General features: G+C 42.7%; 1 long non-coding RNA gene across 1 annotated transcript; it reads left to right on the top strand.

Annotated features, from left to right (window-relative positions):
• The first annotated feature begins 23 nt into the window (after positions 1–23).
• LOC120993801 lies at positions 24–13,736 on the top strand. Its single transcript, XR_005777322.1, has 3 exons — positions 24–153; positions 7,118–7,122; positions 13,726–13,736. It is a non-coding gene; the product is annotated as an uncharacterized LOC120993801 (long non-coding RNA).
• The last annotated feature ends 7,405 nt before the right edge of the window (positions 13,737–21,141 follow it).

Here is a 21,141-nt window from a genome sequence, read left to right as displayed (position 1 = left end):
GACGGGAGGCCATGGAGCAGTGAGTGAGAAGCTTAATTTCACTCACGCTCCGTGGTCATGTGATTTAAACGAATCCTCGATGCAGAAAAACTGCATAGAGGATTTTTTTGCCTCGATTACATCGATTAAATCGATGAATCGTTTCAGCCCTAGGTGTTGCCAAAACAACTGTTTGGAACATTCTTAAAAAGAAGGAACGCACTGCTCAGCAACACCAAAACACCCAGAAGACCACGGAAACAACTGTAGGGGATGAACGAAGAATTTTTTCCCTGGTGAAGAAAACACCCTTCACAACAGTTGGCCAGATCAAGAACACTCTCCAGGAGGTAGGTGTATGTGTGTCAAAGTCAACAATCAGGAGAAGACTTCACCAGAGTGAATACAGAGGGTTCACCACAAGATGTAAACCATTGGTGAGCCTCAAAAACAGGAAGGCCAGATTAGAGTTTGCCAAATGACATCTAAAAAAGCCTTCACAGTTCTGGAACAACATCCTTTGGACAGATGAGACAAAGACCAACTTGTACCAGAGTGATGGGAAGAAAAGAGTATGGAGAAGGAAAGGAACTGCTGATGATCCTAAGCATACCACCTCATCAGTGAAGCACGGTGGTGGTGGTGTCATGGCGTGGGCATGTATGGCTGCCAATGGAACTGGTTCTCTTGTATTTATTGATGATGTGGCTGCTGACAAAAGCAGCAGGATGAATTCTGAAGTGTTTCGGGCAATATTATATTATCTGCTCATATTCAGCCAAATGCTTCAGAACTCATTGGAGGGCGCTTCACAGTGCAGATGGACAATGACCCAAAGCATACTGCAAAAGCAACCAAAGAGTTTTTTAATGGAAAGAAGTGGAATGTTATGCAATGGCCAAGTCAATCACCTGACCTGAATCCGATTGAGCATGCATTTCACTTGCTGAAGACAAAACTGAAGAAAAAATGCCCCAAGAACAAGCAGGAACTGAAGACAGTTGCAGTAGAGGCCTGGCAGAGCATCACCAGGGATGAAACCCAGCGTCTGGTGATGTCTATGCGTTCCAGACTTCAGGCTGTAACTGACTGCAAAGGATTTGCAACCAAGTATTAAAAAGTGAAATTTTGATTTATGATTATTATTATGTCCCATTACTCTTGGTCCCTTAACAAGTGGGAGGCACATATGCAAACTGTTGTAATTCCTGCACCATTCACCTGATTTGGATGTAAATACCCTCAAATTAAAGCTGACAGTCTGCAGTTAAAGCACATCTGGTTCGTTTCATTTCAAATCTATTGTGGTGGTGTATAGAGCCAAAAAATTTAGAATTGTGTCAATGTCCCAATAATTATGGACCTGACTGTATGTATGAACAGCAGAACCTATCAGCTACACTATATCACTATCTAACCTACACTGACTGACTATCTCCCACTAACTATCTGTATTATATATATAAGCTAACTAACTAACTAACTAACTAACTATCTAATGTAATGACACAGGAAAGCAGAGAGCACAGCAATAACACTGCTGTCTCTCTCAGATCTGCAAAATACTGCATGCTGGGGAGGTTCTTATATAGTAAGGGGTTGGCAACTTTCCTATTGGTTGCTAGGGATGTTGCTAAGCTCAGACAAAGACATTTCAGACTTCTCATTGGCCCACAAGCAAGAAGGGAGGTTACTGTTGAAAAAAAAATCTAGAATATTCGAAATTGCAAATATACAGTACAGACCAAGAGTTTTCTTTATTTGCAGGACTATGAAAATTGTAGATTCACACTGAAGGCATCAAAACTATGAATTAACAGATGTGGAATTATATACATAACAAACAAGTTTGAAACAACTGAAAATATGTCGTATTCTAGGTTCTTCAAAGTAGCCACCTTTTGCTTTGATTACTGCTTTGCACACTCTTAGCATTCTCTTGATGAGCTTCAAGAGGTAGTCCCCTGAAATGGTTTTCACTTCACAGGTGTGCCCTGTCAGGTTTAATAAGTGGGATTTCTTGCCTTATAAAAATGGGGTTGGGACCATCAGTTGCGTTGAGGAGAAGTCAGGTGGATACACAGCTGATAGTCCTACTGAATAGCCTGTTAGAATTTGTATTATGGCAAGAAAAAAGCAGCTAAGTAAAGAAAAACGAGTGGCCATCATTACTTTAAGAAATGAAGGTCAGTCAGTCAGCTGAAAAATTGGGAAAACTTTGAAAGTAAGGGCTATTTGACCATGAAGGAGAGTGATGGGGTGCTGCGCCAGATGACCTGGCCTCCACAGTCACCGGACCTGAACCCAATCGAGATGGTTTGGGGTGAGCTGGACCGCAGAGTGAAGGCAAAAGGGCCAACAAGTGCTAAGCATCTCTGGGAACTCCTTCAAGACTCTTGGAAGACCATTTCAGGGGACTACCTCTTAAAGCTCATCAAGAGAATGTCAAGAGTGTGCAAAGCAGTAATCAAAGCAAAAGGTGGCTACTTTGAAGAACCTAGAATATGACATATTTTCAGTTGTTTCACACTTGTTTGTTATGTATATAATTCCACATGTGTTAATTCATAGTTTTGATGCCTTCATAGTCATGAAAATAAAGAAAACTCTTTGAATGAGAAGGTGCAGTGCTCCAGACTAAAAAAAATACCTAGTAGCCATTGGCTCCTGAACTGAAAAATTTAGGAGCTAAATCAAATTTTTAGTCGCCAAATCGAAACCGAATCAAAATTTTGGTATCGTGACAACGCTACGCCGATCAGATCGGCGTAGGGTTGTTTTGAAACCAAAATTTTGATTCGCTTTCGTCACCATAAAAAAGTATTGCGATACTCAATACCGCGCAAAAAAAAAAAACACTAAAAAAAGCCGCTTGCATTTTGCATTTTATGAAACATTCGGCCCATAATAGAACAGTCCTATGCTATTTTTTGGGGTGACAAGGTGACTAAAAAATGGCGAATGCTCACCGCATAGGAGATATTTTTTAATAATTTAATAGTTTGGACAGCGCTATGTAATATGTTTATTTATTTATTGTTTATATATTTTATATGTAAAATTGGGAAAGGGGGGATTTAAACTTAATATTTTAGAGTGCTTTCACACTAGCGTTTTTATTTTCCAGCATAGAGTTCCGTCACAGGGGCTCTATACCAGAAAAGAACTGATCAGGCATATCCCCATGTATTCTGAATGGAGAGTAATCCGTTCAGGATGCATCAGGATGTCTTCAGTTCAGTCATTTTGACTGATCAGGCAAAAGAGAAAACCGCAGCATGCTACGGTTTTATCTCCGGCGAAAAAAAACTGAAGATTTGCCTGAATGCCGGATCCGGCATTTTTCCCCATAGGAATGTATTAGTGCCAGATCTGGCATTCAAAATACCGGAATGCACCCGCAATGGTTGCAGGGTGTTTGTTCTCTAATGTCTCTTGCCTGACATGCTGTCTATCCATTCTATAAAGCAGAAAATGTGACTCATTGGAGAAGAGGCATTTTGCCAATAAGCGGAGGTCCAATTCTCATGCTGTAAAAATTGAAGCCTTTTCTGCCAATGTAACTTCATTAGCATAGGTGCAGTGACCGTCCATCTGCTTTGGAGCCCCATATGCAGTAGGGTTTACTGAACTGTTATTTAGACACACATCTGGTAGCCCCTGGTTCATTTTGGCAGTAAGCTGCTCCACTGTAGTGTATCGATTCATCCCTGCACACTTTCATAGCCAACATTCACCTCTCACATTAATGGCACCTGGTGCCCCACATTTTTCACGTGGCTTAAATGGTGAAATTTCCACTCACAATACACTTTCACCACAGCAGCTCATGAACAGTTCACAAACTGCCCAATTTCAGAAATACTGCCACCCTTGGCCTCAGAGCCAAAAATCATCCCTTTTACCCACGACATCAATGAGGGATATGTGTGCAGACAGCCTATCACACATCTTATACACCTACCAAGCCAGCTCACCATACAAGACTTCTTTCAATGATCTACGTGCTGCCAACGTCTAAAGTAGGAAGTGGTCAGAATGATGTGACTCCAAAACAGCATCAATTCCTCTAGGTCAGGGATCAGCAACCTTCCACACTCCAGCTGCTGTGTAACTCCCACCTGCTCGGCTGTTCTTCTAACTCCTATAAGAGTGAATGGAGCATTCTGGGTGTTGTAGTTTCAGGACACCTTGAGTGCCGGACGCTGCTGATCATTGCTCTAGGTATACTTGCATACAGTTTTTGAAGGGGCTTGGCATGGAGGTTGTTCCAAACATCTTGGAGAACTAACCACAGCTCTTCTGTGGATATAGGCTTTCTCAAATCGTTCTGTCTCTTTACATAATCTCCATATGGTATATTGTATGTCAATTTGACCTGATGATAGGGTTTTAACTACTAAATACGTTGTCTGTTGGACGTAAATGGTGAAAAGCTGCATAGAATAAAGCCAGATGTTCCTTTATCTTCATTTGAACACGTAGAGTATGGTTTGGGAAGCGCACCACCCTTGGAATTTGTTTTTTCTTCCATTTTTGAATAGTCGTCCCTGAGGATCCTCCTCAGATGGTGGGTTGCTGGTAGCTGCATGCTGCTTCCTGAATACATGACAGTTGTTGTGTTACATACAACCTTCTCAGGTAACCACCTTTCATAGAGGGAGGTGGAGCTAGCTGACCATACAGTCTGGACGTCATTACCTTAGGGAGCGCTGTGTCCTCCTCCTTTTTTATTTCTAGTTTGTGAACCTCTCCTGACATGCCTGTTTTAGTAACTACCTATATTCTCGAATAACACTTCTGGAGCATCTATACTTATGACTCATTGTTAGGCCATTCCTCTATAATTCCTGGTAGACATTTAAGAATGTATTGCCAGTAGCCTGTAATAAAGGTCCATCTAGGTGTTACTAGTTGAGAGTGTGTTCCTGCACAGTATGATATTATTTACCATAATCAATGCTGCCAGACAGTGTCAGAGTGTGCAGGACACACCCAAATAGACCTTTATTGCACACTGCTGGCAATTCATTTATAACTTCTAGCAGGTCAGAGTCATAAGAATAAATGCTCAGGAATTATTACACTGGGAATGCAGAATGTAGCTACTAAAACAGACATGTCATGAGGAGTGACAGGTCCTCGTTAATGCATTACATTCATTAGGATGTTTTTTAATGGATCTCATTCACCTACTGGGTGGGTCAGATTTTATTTCTTTTATTGGACAGGGCCATGCATCATACTATACTATTCTGACTGTCAAAGAGCAATATTAATCTGATGGAAAATAACTATGGAAAGTTTAAACTGACCGTCAGTAGAAATGTCAGAAGCCAGGGACATTGTCATGGATGAAAACTTCCAGCCACAAATCATTGAAACCCACATTTGTCCTTGGACAAATGAAACATGAACATTAGCTGTGAGCTCAGATGTCTCAGAATTGAAGGTGCAGACGTAGGTCTCACACAAAGGACCATATTACAGCTTTGATTTGTATGGAGTCATAATAAGGTTCCCATAGTAGTCCAAAAGGCCTGTGCTGTACTTGAACTTTGGAAAAGAAGAGTAAGAATTTCTCTAAAAGTTGTCACTGTAACCATTGTGACACAGTGAAGGGTAGGGTCTGGGAAAAAAAAGGATTTTCCTCCCAGCGTGAGCTGCTGGGCGGATTTGCAGCCAGGTGGGGTCAAACACCGGACTGGATTTTAAGTGCCGGTCCGGGTTTTGACAACACCTAGCTGTCCTTAAAAGACAGCTGGGCTCAGCAGCAAGGTGTGTGTGCTGGGATCTGAGGCTTGTGTCGTGCTGGAGGGGTGAGACCCGTGTTTAGGGGAAACAGGCCCCCTAAAAGCCTGCTAGATAGAACTGCAAAAAAGGTGATTTTTGCTATGTAGACTTTACATTGTGTGGGAACGAACACCAAGACTGCAAAGTGACGTTTTGTTTTTGCTTTATGTGTGCAAAAAAAAGTTTGATTTAAGAACTGGTAATTTGCCTCTGTACTGCGTCCGCATACCCTGTCTACCAGAGCGAATCCCCACACCATATGAGTTGCCATCCTGCTTATACAGAAACATATAGAACTAGGAAATGGTTGAGTAACAGTAGTCCAAAAGGCCTGTGCTGTACCTCCGTATGCCATGTTATGTACTGGATGTTAGCCCAGCGCTCCGTGCCTGTGTTGCTGCCCCTACATGCGGGCACGGGCGCCGGGCTCCCTCACTCCCTCCTGCTGCCGTGCTGACAAGTGCATGCAGCAGGTAGCTTGCACTTGCATAACACTGAATATCATACAAAAGGTGTTTTTCTGTTGGATTCTGTACATGTCTGGCAGAAAAAAGAGCATGCTCCATAGTATGCTGTATAAAAGGAGACAATGCTCCTAGGGGATTTTTTATTAAACCTCTGGCACACAACAAAGTCTCAGCCAGTGGTGGAAGATAATGTGGCAGCCACAAAAGCAAAGGGTCGGGAATCTATTAATTATAGATGAAATTTGGGCAAAATGAGTAAGAATTTCTGTAAAAGTTGTCACTGTAATCATACGAGTTGCCATCCTGTAACGGTTTTAACTAGATCTTTTTTTTTCTCTTTAATTTCAGGCAGATAATGCTTCTAAGAGGCAACTTTGAGATGACCTTTGTATCTATGGACGACGTAAAGCTCTTTTCCATACACACTGATGAACCTTTTGGTGATGGATATGATACACAATGGAGTATGCCTATTTTAGCTGCATTAGCCTTTGACCTACTTCTCTCTCGGTTAATTGATGAACCATGATAATGCATTTGCTGCCACACTCCTGGAAATTAATGACATCTTCGGCCACCTGCATTCAATATTGTCACGTGTTCACCATGTCGTGCGCACATGATCCATGTAATCCATGTAACTTATATGAATTACGCTATTACCCCAAATAGATTGTTTAAATGCCAAGTATCTCTTAATTTAATGATTAAGGGTATAAAAATGTTAGAGGAGGTTATTTATAGGGATCTATGAACCCCTTAGGGAAGGTTCACTTAAAGCATTTTCAGAGTTGAAAAAAAAATAAAAAAAAATAAAACCTACCCTATTCGTTTACCCTATAGATAGCTGATGGAAGGCTAAAGGGGTACCAATAAAGTCCCAGTGTAATTGAGATGTCATAATATTTTTCAATGTGTTCTGGGAGCATTTTTATGCTCATAGTCAATATCAATTACAATACATTGAAAATCTTTTATCATTACCCTTATTATATGCCCCTCAAACTGTATTAAAATTAAAGATGAGTAAACCTTTTAAGATTCGGTTTGTTTCAAGTTCGCTGGATTTAAAAAAAAGTTTAGTTCAGACATAAATCGATTCTACCAAACCAAAATTGGAGAGAGAGAGAGAGAGAGAGAGAGAAAGAGCAAGATTAGTATGTGTGCAGAGTATTGTAGGCCACGCAATGCCCCTCTAGGTTTCTGGGAAAGATATTCAAATTAGCTTTCCTAAGCCTATCTGATACCAGCAGATGTAAGATGTGTCAATCTTCATATATATTTCCAAGAAACCCAGATGAACATTTACTGGCTTCCTAGTGCATACTCAGCACCCTCCATAAGAAGAAATAGTACCCCAACCAAGGTCTCTCAGGCAGCCAAGCAAAATTTCTTTGCTCAGCTCTGTTAAAGGGTAGTTACCCAGAAACAGCTGGGTTCCTGGTGTGAGACACTCTGTTTTCCTTTTATTTTGAAAAAGAGAGTAGTTTGCATGTCTCTTTTACAGAGAAGCATTTTGTGTCAATACAAGCACAGTAACAGATAAAAAATCTTGTTATAAAAAAAAAAGAACCGATTGAACAGTTTGTGGCTACCATGAAAAACTTTGTGGATAAAAACATAGGGGAAAATTGATTTATAAAGCACAAGGAGATATGTTTAAATATACATACTAGAGATGAGCAAATAAATTCTATCAATATGGAATTCATCCTGAATTTTAAAAAAAATTGGATTCTAACAACAAACCAAATATTTTGCAATTCAAGAGAGACCCATATGTAGAAAATATGTGCAATTCAGATTTCATTCCAAAAAGGATTAACAAAAGCTGAGAGTTTCAAAACTACAGCATAGCCTTCCAGTCACTGCTCAGCCTTTTAAACAGACTTACATAGTATAACTAGAAAAATAGCTAAGCCAGCCTCACATCTGCAACTATCTTTCAGGACAAAAACCCTTTATCAAAGCAGAGCAGATAGAACCAACTAGTTTTAGTTGTGAGGCCTTGGGGGGAATAATATTATATGTGAAGACTATTGAAAGCTAGACAATGCTCCTCTTGGCTTCTGGGAAAAATATATGCAAATTTTTGTCTTAAAAAAAATGTCATAATTAGCATAACTTACCACACCCACTTTACCACTCACTGTGCAAATGCAAGTCCCAAAATAACCCCAAGTGACCGTAAAAAGTTGTAAAAGCCACTTCAAGCCAGAATTCTGGAGTATAGGGAATGCTAAATTCCCCACGTTTCCCTTTATGAGCCAAACCAAATGTATCCGTAGTGCTCCATTAACCCAACTTATGCCAAAAGAGTGTCCTCCTGGCATTTGTCAGGGAAGTAAGTATCAGCATAGCTTTTTCTTTACTGTATGAAACAGCTTAAGTGTATTAGTATATTGACGTACGAACCGACTGAGAAAGGCTGGTTCGGACGACAGTCTAATGTGTGTGGAGAAGTGAATATTTCCAACTGGTAGATAAGTTGCTGCCAGAAGTGTCTGGCAGCGACTTCTTCTGCCGTAGCCATTAAATACATATGCACATTCAGCCTAATCGAACGTGTATGTATATGGGGGAACCAGTAGGGAGTCAGGAGAGATAGCTGTAGGCCGAACGAATAGTCAGCCAACAGCTTTTGAACATGTATGGTGAGCTTTAGACTACACTGTTCAAACCATAGCCAAGCAGTAAAAAACATGTATATCACATAGCAGGACCCTAGGTGACAGAGATCTGTGTGTAGGTCTCTAAAGTGGCATCTGGATATACTCCTGATATGCTGAGTTCACATATCCATTTTGGAGATCCAGCTGCCTAATCTGGTGCAAATGCCGGCTGTCAGCTAGACAAATAACTGCTGCATGCAATTTTTGTCTGGCCGAAATCCGGCATTTATGCCGGAAATTGGCCGGATCACCACTGAACCTCATTGCAGTCAATGGCGGTAACACTGGATCCTGTGAGATCCGGCAGGCTGCTGCAAGCCCATGGGGATCCAGCAGTAACATTGGATCCTGTGAGATCCGGCAGGCTGCTGCAAGCCCATGGGGATCCGGGGGTAACACTGGATCCTGTGAGAGCGGGCAGGCTGCTGCAAGCCCATGGGGATCCAGCAGTAACACTGGATCCTGTGAGATCCGGCAGGCTGCTGCAAGCCCATGGGGATCCAGCAGTAACACTGGATCCTGTGAGATCCGGCAGGCTGCTGCAAGCCCATGGGGATCCGGGGGTAACACTGGATCCTGTGAGATCCGGCAGGCTGCTGCAAGCCCATGGGGATCCAGCAGTAACACTGGATCCTGTGAGATATGGCAGGCTGCTGCAAGCCCATGGGGACGGGGGTAACAATGGATCCTGTGAGATCAGGCAGGCTGCTGCAAGCCCATGGGGATCCAGCAGTAACACTGGATCCTGTGAGATATGGCAGGCTGCTGCAAGCCCATGGGGATCCGGGGGTAACAATGGATCCTGTGAGATCAGGCAGGCTGCTGCAAGCCCATGGTGATCTGGCGGTCACACTGGATCCTGTGAGATCTGGCAGGCTGCTGCAAGCCCATGGGGATCTGGCAGTAACACTGGATCCTGTGAGATCCGGCAGGCTGCTGCAAGCCCATGGGGATCCAGTGGTAACAATGGATCCTGTGAGATCAGGCAGGCTGCTGCAAGCCCATGGTGATCTGGTGGTAACACTGGATCCTGTGAGATCAGGCAGGCTGCTGCAAGCCCATATTTAGGTCAGAGGAAAGGCTCTAAAGTGGAGTTAACAAAGTTTTAGATACAATAAAGGATTGTAAGTAAAAGATTGCTTGGATCCAGTGCTAACTCTTGAAGAAAGTACACACAAAAACAGATGGTGTATAATTGTTGCTTTTCTCTTGGAGAGCAATACTACTCAGATTAATGTTTACCTAGGATTGGAAGGCGCACAGCTACATGATTCTGTGCCAATGTTTTACCCAGAGCTGGGAGGAGGGCGACTGCCAAATACATGTGCATCCACTGACATTCAGCCTATGGCTTGTAAAGACGTAGGGTAATGTGAAGAGGAAGGTATTAACTGGATATTTCAGGCACACTCACTTTGGGATGAGCAGGGAACAGGAGAAGCACGAAGTGGAAGTGCAGTTGGAGAGATGACAGGAATTTTATGGACCTTACTTCAAGGCCATCACATGCCAAGTTTGAGAAGGTTGTGTACAGCTATAAGCACATCGTAATCTGCAAGGAGCACAGACATCACAGAATTGTTAGGAGCAGCAATGTCTCACTTTTAACTGTGACAGTCATGACATATGAAAGGGAAGTCAGCAAGTCAAAATTTACAGATTCAATATTTTAAACCAGGGGTCAGCAACTTACGGCACTCCAGCTGTTGTGAAACTACAACTCCCAGCATGCTCCAGTCACTTCTCTGAATTTTCCAAGAACGTCTGAGCAACTGTACATCTTGGAAGTTGCACAACAGCTGGAGGTTGCTGATTCTTGAATAAACAGGCGGTGTCCTGCCTTCAGAGCCGGGTTCGAATAATCCAGTAATGTGATGTCACTGGTGACTGCAACACTGGTGACATCACTGGTGCATGGAGTTTTACTATAGAATCTTGTAGTTCAGGGGAAGCATTAGGAAAGCAATTTTTACCTGATGAAGGGGAAGCTAATATCGCCGAAACGTGTTGTATATATTGCTAAAAAACTGGAGTAATAAAGGAAAATATTCTATACGTTCTGGCCGTGGTGGTGTCTTGCGCCATGCAGTAATACTTACCTGTGACAGAATGACATGTCCATAGGCTCTAGTGACTGACTGGGGGGGAGAGAAAGCCTCAGTCAGACAGTTTGTAGCTGTAGAGCATGCTCTGACAATGCCGCTATCTCAGCATGGAGCCGCAGAAAAGGAGGACACCCCAGCGTCTGTCCAGGCCTTGCACCGGACAGAAGACAGGGAGCCAGGAAACCAGAGAGTCTGACCTAAAGCGGGACATCTGGCCACCCTAGTCACATAACTTGGTAACACTGCAGTGTTTATTTCTAACACTGGCCATACATGTGACCAGATAATGTGTATAGTGGCCTCCTAACTCTTCCTAGACAGCCATTTCATGTGTGTGGCTTTACGTACAGAAAATCATCCCTAGGTCCACCTACAATGCAATGCTGGATTCCCATCACATATTTAGTACATTTGGACTTCAGATTAAGCCACTGTGCTATAAAGAGATTACAGGACCACTGATGACTGAAAAGTTGCTCACCAGGCCAATTAGGCAAATTAATGAAATGCTAAAGGTGGTTTAACACACAACCTTCTTTGGAAGACGCCACTGCAGTTTTTGATACAGTGTTTTGACCCAAAGCCAGAAATGGATCCAACAGAAAGAAGTATATGATCACTAAAGCATAATCAATAAATGAGAAGTTCTGCAACTTTCTAATATACTCTGGAGCAGATTCACTAATCCTGTAGATAAAGTAAACTTAGGCTATGTTCATACGACAGCAAAAAAAACTGCCTTTTTTTTGGGGGGGGGGGGGGTTTATGGCTGTCACACAACCATTAAAAGAACAATGGTAGTCTATGGGGTTATGCATACAGCCTTTTTTGATGGTCCATGAATAAAGACCATCAAAAAAGAAGACATTCTATTATGTCTGTTTTTATGCATTGACAGCCCCCATACAATTGAAGGGCACAATTTGTAACCATTTTGCCTTTTTTCCCACTGCTGTATGAATGTAGCTTTTGACTGGCTGTCTAGATCTGCACCAGATTTAGTAATCAGAAAGATGGTGTAAGCTTAGACTGGCTGTCTAGACCTGTGCCAGATTTACTAATCATAAAGATGGCGTAAGCTTAGACCGGCTGTCTAGACCCTCACTAGGTTTGTTACAGTAGCTCGGGTAAGATTATAAATGTGGTGCAGAAGTTTAAACAGATTGTCGTACAATTTAGGTGCAAAATGTTACGTTAGGCCATTTTTCTAAAACAATTTTGTACTGCATTTGACCAAAAATGCCAATTTACTCCAGTCTTGGTGGAATTTATGATGTGACTATACTCATAGTAGTAAATGTGGGTCTCTATTATGATTTCTGACTATTTTCAAGATATTGCTGTCAGTGAAAGAAAACATTTACATTCTAAGTTTGCTATATGGTTTGCTATTGGTCACTATAAGTTTTCTAATATGTTACTCTCTCAACTAAAAAGCCTGAACTTCAGACTGATACAATACATTGTAGGTAACTACCATAGAGTTTTGTGCAGCTACTTCTTATGTATCCAGCTCAGAAAGTACTTCCTATACTGGAAACAAGAGTATCTACAGTATCTACAGTCCAACAGGGAACTGGACTGGCTATGTTGGACGTTTTCTATCTGTAATCGATCATGCACATGCCGTGACGCACTGGATCTCTACTAAAGGGTTAATATATTGTAATTTACTTTTAAATGGTTAATACTAAGGTTTAGCAGTTTAACATATTTACTGGGATGATATTTGTCCACTGTGAATCCAAGAAGGTGATATATAGGAAGCAGTTAAAACTGGCAGTCTTGATTAGGTGGCCGGGAGACAGGGTGGTCCTGACCCCCTCGCTTGTAGAGTAAAAAGTGTCTAGCCAGGAGATATATAGAGAAGACCTGCTTTGGGGAGCTCTGCCAACTAAGGGCTGAATGCATAACCCCATAGACTACCATTGTTCTTATAATGGTTGTGTGACAGCCATTAAAAAAAAAAAAAAACATCAGTCATATGGCCGTTTTTTTTTTACTGTCGTCTGAACGTAGCCTAAGTTTCCTTTATCTACAGGATTAGTGAATCTGCTCCAGAGTATATTAGAAAGTTGCAGAACTTCTCATTTATTGATTATGCTTTAGTGATCATATACTTCTTTCTGTTGGATCCATTTCTGGCTTTGGGTCAAAACACTGTATCAAAAACTGCAGTGGCGTCTTCCAAAGAAGGTTGTGTGTTAAACCACCTTTAGCATTTCATTATTAATTTGCTAATTGGCCTGGTGAGCAACTTTTCAGTCATCAGTGGTCCTGTAATCTAATGTACTAAATATGTGATGGGAATCCAGCATTGCATTGTAGGTGGACCTAGGGATGATTTTCTGTACTTAAAGCCACACACATGAAATGGCTGTCTAGGAAGAGTTAGGAGGCCACTATACACATTATCTGGTCACATGTATGGCCAGTGTTAGAAATAAACACTGCAGTGTTACCAAGTTATGTGACTAGGGTGGCCAGACGTCCCGCTTTAGGTCAGACTCTCTGGTTTCCTGGCTCCCTGTCTTCTGTCCGGTGCAAGGCCTAGACAGACGCCGGGGTGTCCTCCTTTTCTGCGGCTCCATGCTGAGATAGCGGCATTGTCAGAGCATGCTCTACAGCTACAAACTGTCTGACTGAGGCTTTCTCTCCCCCCCAGTCAGTCACTAGAGCCTATGGACATGTCATTCTGTCACAGGTAAGTATTACTGCATGGCGCAAGACACCACCACGGCCAGAACGTATATTTTCCTTTATTACTCCAGTTTTTTAGCATTATATACAACACGTTTCAGGGATATTAGCTTCCCCTTCATCAGGTAAAAATTGCTTTCCTAATTCTTCCCCTGAACTACAAGATTCTATAGTAAAACTCCATGCACCAGTGATGTCACCAGTGACGTCACATCACTGGATTATAAGAAGCCTCCTCCAGAGAAACACCATTCCTGAGAGTGAAAACTGCTAGAAAGCAACCTTGCTAATGATTACTCCCAGAAAGAAGGAAGTATTAAATAAATGCAGATAGTTGACAACCATTTAAAGACCATACTTAGACTGAGACAGTGAGATAAACTTGTTTATAGCAATAGACTATACTGCTTATGGAAAAGGTTAGCTGCCTCCTGTGCTCTCCATACTTCTGAGCTGAACTGGCCATCCGGATTTAAGGACTACACCCCACAGACTGGGCATTGCAGAAATTGTAAATGAGAACGAAATTGCACACATGTGGATATTGGGGAAGATTTTAAAGTGTATCTATAGAGAGACTCAGGGAAGATACCATACTACCATCATTGTCACCTCCTATACACCAACTTTGGGAGCATCTTTCTGTGTCATATACCTCAGAACTGTGCCTATTGCTTGCATCTGTACTACAACCTCAATCATCTACTTGGTAAAGAGAGACTTTACTTATTCTAAACAAACGGGCCTGGTCATTGACTCCACCATCATTTGCCAGTCCTCCATCTGACCTTGCTCTCCTGGCCATCTACCTAATATGAATGGCACCTCAGCAACAACCAGGCAAGAGCCCTCAAAAGCCCAGGAGGTGAGCCCAGAGGGAAGGAAGTGTGCACCCTCCCATGGCCCAGGGAGTGCCAGAATGAGGACAGCCACCATGAGTACTTCTACTCCCATCAGTGCCACTACCCCCACTTCTGTCCTCTACAATACTTTCTTCCTGGGCCTGTTGCACACACAATCATATTTTTCATCCATGTGCTACTCATAATTTTTAGTTAGCACACTGACCCATTCATTTCTGTACTTTTTGCAGATCCGTGTGATGGGTTCTCAAATTATAGAACGTGGCCTATTCTGGTCCATGTTGTCGACAACAATAATCATTTCTATTCATTGGCGTGAGAATAATGCTGGTTGTACATGGAAGGTATCCATATTTTGCAGATCCATTTATTGTGGTTTGAAATATGGACTTGGCCAAGTGCATGAAGCCTGAACAGGAGTGTTGTCATTCACTAACAGCAAACATTTCTTGAAATAATTTAAAAGAAAGTTGCAGAATGTTTCATCTGTGCATTAATGAAAGTGGTTGTCCAAGATAATTCAAAGTTTTAGAGAACCTCTAGAATAGCTTAAAAAAAATTAAAAAAATCACGGGATATTCACCGTCTTTCTCTGAAGAGCTAGTCCGGACCTCTTCTTTCTGTCCATGCGCTATTCTAGCAGTTGTCTGAGAGTTTGAATTATCTTTGACAACTTATTTAAGCTTTATTACATAAAATCTGTATTAACGCTCTGTACCACAATTCTGGTATAAAATTCTGCCTCAAACTAAGCCAACCCATAATTAGTACAGAGATTGACAAAAGTGTCTATCCTTGTACTACATTTACCATCCAGCCTGAGCCACTATGATAGATCTGGTGCAGTCTAGGCAGTCTGTCTAAGTGTACACCAACTATAGATTTAGCAAATCTGAACCAGTAACTGTCACGGCTGAGGATGGGGGAAAGCCTCAGCCGTGTGGAGCCCGGTGATGTTACGGCTGCTTGGCCATGAAGACAGGATTAGGGAGCAGGTCACCTCCTAAACGCATCCCTAACCTGACCCTGGCTCCTAGCTACATGAGCCAACCTTGATGGTAGGAGGGCCCATGCTCCGGAACCTAAAAGTCCCTGCTAGCCCTCAAGATGACCCTCACCTAGGAGCTGAGTAAGACAAGCCCACTCCTCCTAGACACGGAGGAGCAGGAGTCTCAACGGCCAAGCTGCAGGAAAAGGGGAGACATAAACAGCTCTATGGATATGGCAGGTGAACAAAGAGTTCCACCTACCTGCCACAGCCTTGCTGACTGGATCCCTGTGTTAGCAGGGTGCAGATCACAAACGCATCCCCACACAGGGACCCAGATCCATAGCTGCACAAAATCACATATAAAACATCACACGGACATCACACATAACTAGAAATAACTTAAAGCGACATTATGGTTATGACCACAGGGGTGGCTCTTACTGGCAGGTAATAAAGACATGAGGCTGCTCTCAGCTAAGCATGGCTGAAGCAACCTGCAGGCCTGCAAAAGCAGTGAGGCTTTATAGGCCAAGAAGCCACACCCCACAGTCGGACACACCCAGTGCACACACACACTAGGAAGGAGATTAACCCTTCCAACACCAGGGAAGGGAAAACACCACTTAAAGGAGACGTGCACACAATAACATAAAAAGGAAGTGCACACATACACACATAACTCAAAACCGCATGCACAACGTAGCGAGCTGCAATGGCACAGCTCAGCCTGCTACGCTGCCACATACACACTGTTGCCAGCGGCAACCACAGGTGAGGCAAATACCACAGCCCTCACCTGTGATTGAAGACCAAAGAAAACCGCTGACAACCGCATGCGGTTCAGGAGTCACGGTCATAGCCATGGCCGTGACAGTAACTTTACCAAGCTTGTTGCTAGTGGCTAAACCTGTGCTCTTTGATGGTATGCTCATACAAATTAAATCCGCTGTGCATTTCATTGCGGAAAACAGTAGTTTTCCACCATGAAATCCGCCGTCAATAGCTTTTCATTGATATAAATGGAAAACACTTTACCATGTGCACATGGTGCAATTTCTTTCCACTGCTAAATTTAGATCTGCATCTCAAGTGGCATGTTACTTCTTAGAAATAGATTGATAGCATTTTTAGAAATGTTTTTAGTGGTGTTTTCACCACTAACAATGCTTCTGAACTATATCCCAACTGAGGGCTGAGAAGAATTTTTTTTGCAAAACCTCTTCTAAATCCTCCTCTAAATCCTCAACAAAATACTCTCCTAAAATGCTTGTAATAGGGTACCATCACGCACTGCAGATTGAAAATCAATTCCATTCACCTGAATGGGGCTTGTAGGAATCCATGTGCTTGCTGCTCCATTCAAATGAATGGATTTTCAGTCTCGGAAAATTCTGCACCAAAATCTGAGTGTGATGACATCTGCCACCAAAACGACCTGTTCTCAGCTAGTAATTGTAGTGTCCCACTTATGTGTGTATGGGCCACTCCAAATTGCTATATGCCCTTTCATGTCATCTTGCACTAATCATTGTCTTTTTCTTTGTCAATGCTGCTAAATTCTTATTACAGGCTGGTGAAATGCATTACACACTACCAACACTAGAGGTCACTATAACACCATTTATAAAAGGTCAAACACAGGAAGTTAGGGAGTTTAGATTAGGAGTGAGGAGTTAGGAGGAGGAGACAGTCTTGTCTCTGTTCTCTTGGGCCTTGCCCAGGAGGTAAGCTACTTGAACTTCTGAAATCCAGAAGTAGGATTTAGTAATCCTACATTGTAGAGTCAGGGACAGACACTACTTGGACTATAGTTCACACAATCTTTTCAAAGAATGGAGCAGAGAGTTTGCCTGCCATTAGGGAGACCGCCCTTGGGTTGTATACTATTAGTACCAGAGAATCCATATTATTGAAAGACTGAATAGCCAGAGCAAGATCAGGAACCAAGTAAAGTATGATCATCACTCCTGCATAAGTTAACCTGGAACCTACATACATCACCTCACAGAGCCTGCTAATTGGGATTTGTAGCTCTATCATCTTTACCAACTTCATGAAAGACAAAGTACTGCTTTTGAATGCTACTTATTGAAAGACTACAACTCACAAGTAAAGTTCCTGTTTGGTTCAACTTCTGCCTCCCTCATCATTCTACTTCATCTCCTAATTGCACCTTACAGTTCTGGCGTCACGAACACAAGGGCCCAGCCACCAAAGCGCTACCCAATTACCATCAAGGGCACCTCAACTTCCACCTGGCTGGTGTTCCCTGCAATAGAGAGTAACCCGGAGGATTTAGTGCTGTCTTCCCCTCCACTGCACGCCGGTCCAGGGAGCTACAGAAAAGGGAGTACAACTACTACCCTCACTCGGCACATCACCACTCTCACTCACTCACTACACCCCTGTGGCCCCATGATCAGCTACTGATTTTCTACCTCGCATTCTGCCATGTGAAGTTGTGAACTTAACCTGAGAGACATTTTAATTATATGCTTGTTTCTTATGTGAGGCTGAAACAATGAACCTAGTTGCCTCTTGTAAGATGTTTGCAATCACCAACCTTGTTTCCTCAAGTGTGAATGGAGTATGCCAGATCTGGGGGGACTACAATTGGGATATAGTGTGCATTGTTATGCATTTTATTGTTTGCTTATGGTTGTAGTTACCAGATGGTAAAGGTTGGCAAGGAACAGGGTTAACCACCCTGTTCCTTCCCTTTTGGTATGAGTGAGCTGGTCCTGGTTCCTCCCAAGATGGGAAGTTCCTGTCCAGAGACAGAGAGAAGATGAAGAAGACTGCAGTGCACCCGCTCCTGTTATGGATTCTCCAGAGAGAACTACTACAAATTTCCTGAAGTAAAGTCTTGAGACGCTGGAGAGCAGAGTGAACTGCTACGCCTAGCATTGAAGACACTGCTAAAAAGTGAGAGATTACAGCCAAGACACTCATCCCCAGACTACTGTTAGGCCAGTACCACCTAAGTGCTAAACTTGTCACCATCCAACCTTCCTCCATATCCTTAGTGGTGCCAGAGAAAATTTACACTTAAAATCAGCTGCTACTGAATTGTTCTACATTGCATCAGTAAAAGAGACTTTTATATGTTTAATTCTGGTATTATTCTTCAGTATTGCATTTTCACTGCACTGATTCCCTAGGGAGCAACAGCCTGAGGGAGTACACCGTGATATAACACTTCATCAGTGCCACTACTACTTCAATACTCTGCACTGGCTCCTCAGGAACTCGCTACATGAACACTAAAATCACGTTCTTGTTATGTTTCCTTCCACCATCCTTCAGTGTAGAGCCACATTATAGCCACAGGTGTGACATTTCTAATTAATTCAATGATTTTCATAGAACACAAAATGAATACTGTTTATTTCAATAAACTGCAATGTCATACAGGTAAAACTCGAAAAATTTGAATATCGTGCAAAAGTCCATTTTCAGTAATGCAAATTAAAAGGAATTGCATTAATACAGCTTAAAATAGAGTTTATTGAAAAGGTTCAATATTCTAGGCTCAAAGTGTCACACTCTGGTCAGCTAATTAATCTATACTCCCTGAGCAAAGGGTACCTCAAAATTGAGACTTTGGGGTTTCATAAGCTGTAAGCCATAATCATCAAAATTATAACAAATAAAGGCTTGAAATATCTCGCTTTGCATGTAATGAGTCTATCTCATATGTTAGTTTCACCTTTTAAGTTGCATTACTGAAAAAAAATTAACTTTGCCTGATATTCTAATTTTTCGAGTTTCACCTGTAGTCTTTATGAGGAGCTTCAATGTAGGTCCTATAGAGTCTCCATTTATACTATAAGGCCATAATGAGAAAATTACATGTAATAATATGTAACCTTAGGTTAATTTGTAATAGTTTGATTTTTTTCTAAAGAATTTCCCTAATATATTAAAATCATGTGCAACCAATAATACGCAACTGTCTGATGTCATCATTTCCTATGAGGATGACTTGTTGCTGCAACCGCCAGCTGTTGGCCAAAGCTGCTGGATATTTCTTTCCCATCCAACAGTTGTGTTGTGTCTGTTCAGCATATTCCTATCCAAAATAATGTTAAATGGATACACATGGCACTGCAGTGTAACATTGTCTGTGTCACCACAACATAGTACCAGGGGTACACCTAGTCTTTCTGCTGCTTGAGGTGAAATTGAGGCCAAACTCTTAATCCAACAGGCCCCCACGCCTACTGTTTAAAGGCATATGTGGATGGACATTAACATGCTACAAAACATACAGGGTAATATAGCAATACATACCTCTTACATCCAGTGATGTCTCCTCCCATGTAGACGTTCACGTTCCTCATTTTCTCCATTCCGAGATCAGACTGCTTGGCAACGTCTTTCAGCCACATCTTTTATTTGCATTGTCTTCCACACACACACACACACATCTTAGGTTCTTCACTTTTCCATCACCCTCCCCCTCCTGGTGCACCAACATTGTCATCCTGCTGCTACCCCCAATACTCTGCCTGCTGTGTTCCCCAATAAACCCCATAGACTATACTGCAAAAATAATAGCCCCCCATAATGCGGCACCTGAGGGTTTAACTGTCGCTGATCTCAGCTCACTGTCATATAGGGGGGGCGCCGTCTATGTGATTCTGTTGCTGGCACCCACCTCCTGTATCAGTATTAAACGTTAGTTATCTTGGTTGGTGGCGCAGTGGCCACAGTCCCTCCCCTCCTACGCCTCTCTCTCCTCTCATTGGTGGCAGAGGCAGCAGTAGCACAGGGGGGAGGGAGAGACTGCTTCCTTGTCCCCTGTGCTGCTGAGGGAAAAGAGCAGCGCATGCCATGTTCTGTGATACTAGGCTGCGCGGTAAAAGGCAAATCCCGGTATCGAACCTGAACAGTAACATCCACAGCACCCTAACCTGAACAGTAACATCCACAGCACCCTAACAGTGACCTCCACAGCGGCCGCCCCTCTATCAGTGACCTCCACCGTACCCAGTCTCGTTATCAGTGATTTCCACGATAACTCGCCCCCTTAACAGTGACCTCCACAGAGCTCCGTTCCCTTAAAGAGGACCTTTCATCAGTTTAGCCATAGTCTAATTATGGTCTTACCTTATAGGGCGGCCCCCACTGATGCCATGGCACTTTTTTTTTTCCAACCCCCCCCGTTCATCCGCTCTTGGCCCCGTTTATTTCGGCGCCTTATATCATAATCAGAGCGCACCGCTCTTAGCCAGGGAGGAGCTCATTCTCCCTGGCTAAGAGCGGTGCTCTCTGATTGGATGTGATTACAGCCAGGGAGAAGACAACCACCCCCAGCGAAACTGAGAATCTCCGCATAGTATAACAGAGTCGGCTCATTATAATACAAGGCGCCGAAATCAATGGGGCCAAGATCGGATGAACGGTGGGGTCCTTGAAAAAAAAAAAGTGCCATGGCATCAGTGGGGTCCTCCCTATAAGGTAAGACCATAATTAGACTATGGCTAAACTGATGAAAGATCCTCTTTAAAATGTGACCTCCACAACACCCGCCCCCTTAACAGTGACCTCTACAGCACCTCGAACCCT

The sequence above is a fragment of the Bufo bufo genome, chromosome 3, assembly GCF_905171765.1.
Source record: "Bufo bufo chromosome 3, aBufBuf1.1, whole genome shotgun sequence".
Taxonomy (NCBI): domain Eukaryota; kingdom Metazoa; phylum Chordata; class Amphibia; order Anura; family Bufonidae; genus Bufo; species Bufo bufo.
This window is presented reverse-complemented; position numbering and strand designations above follow the sequence as displayed.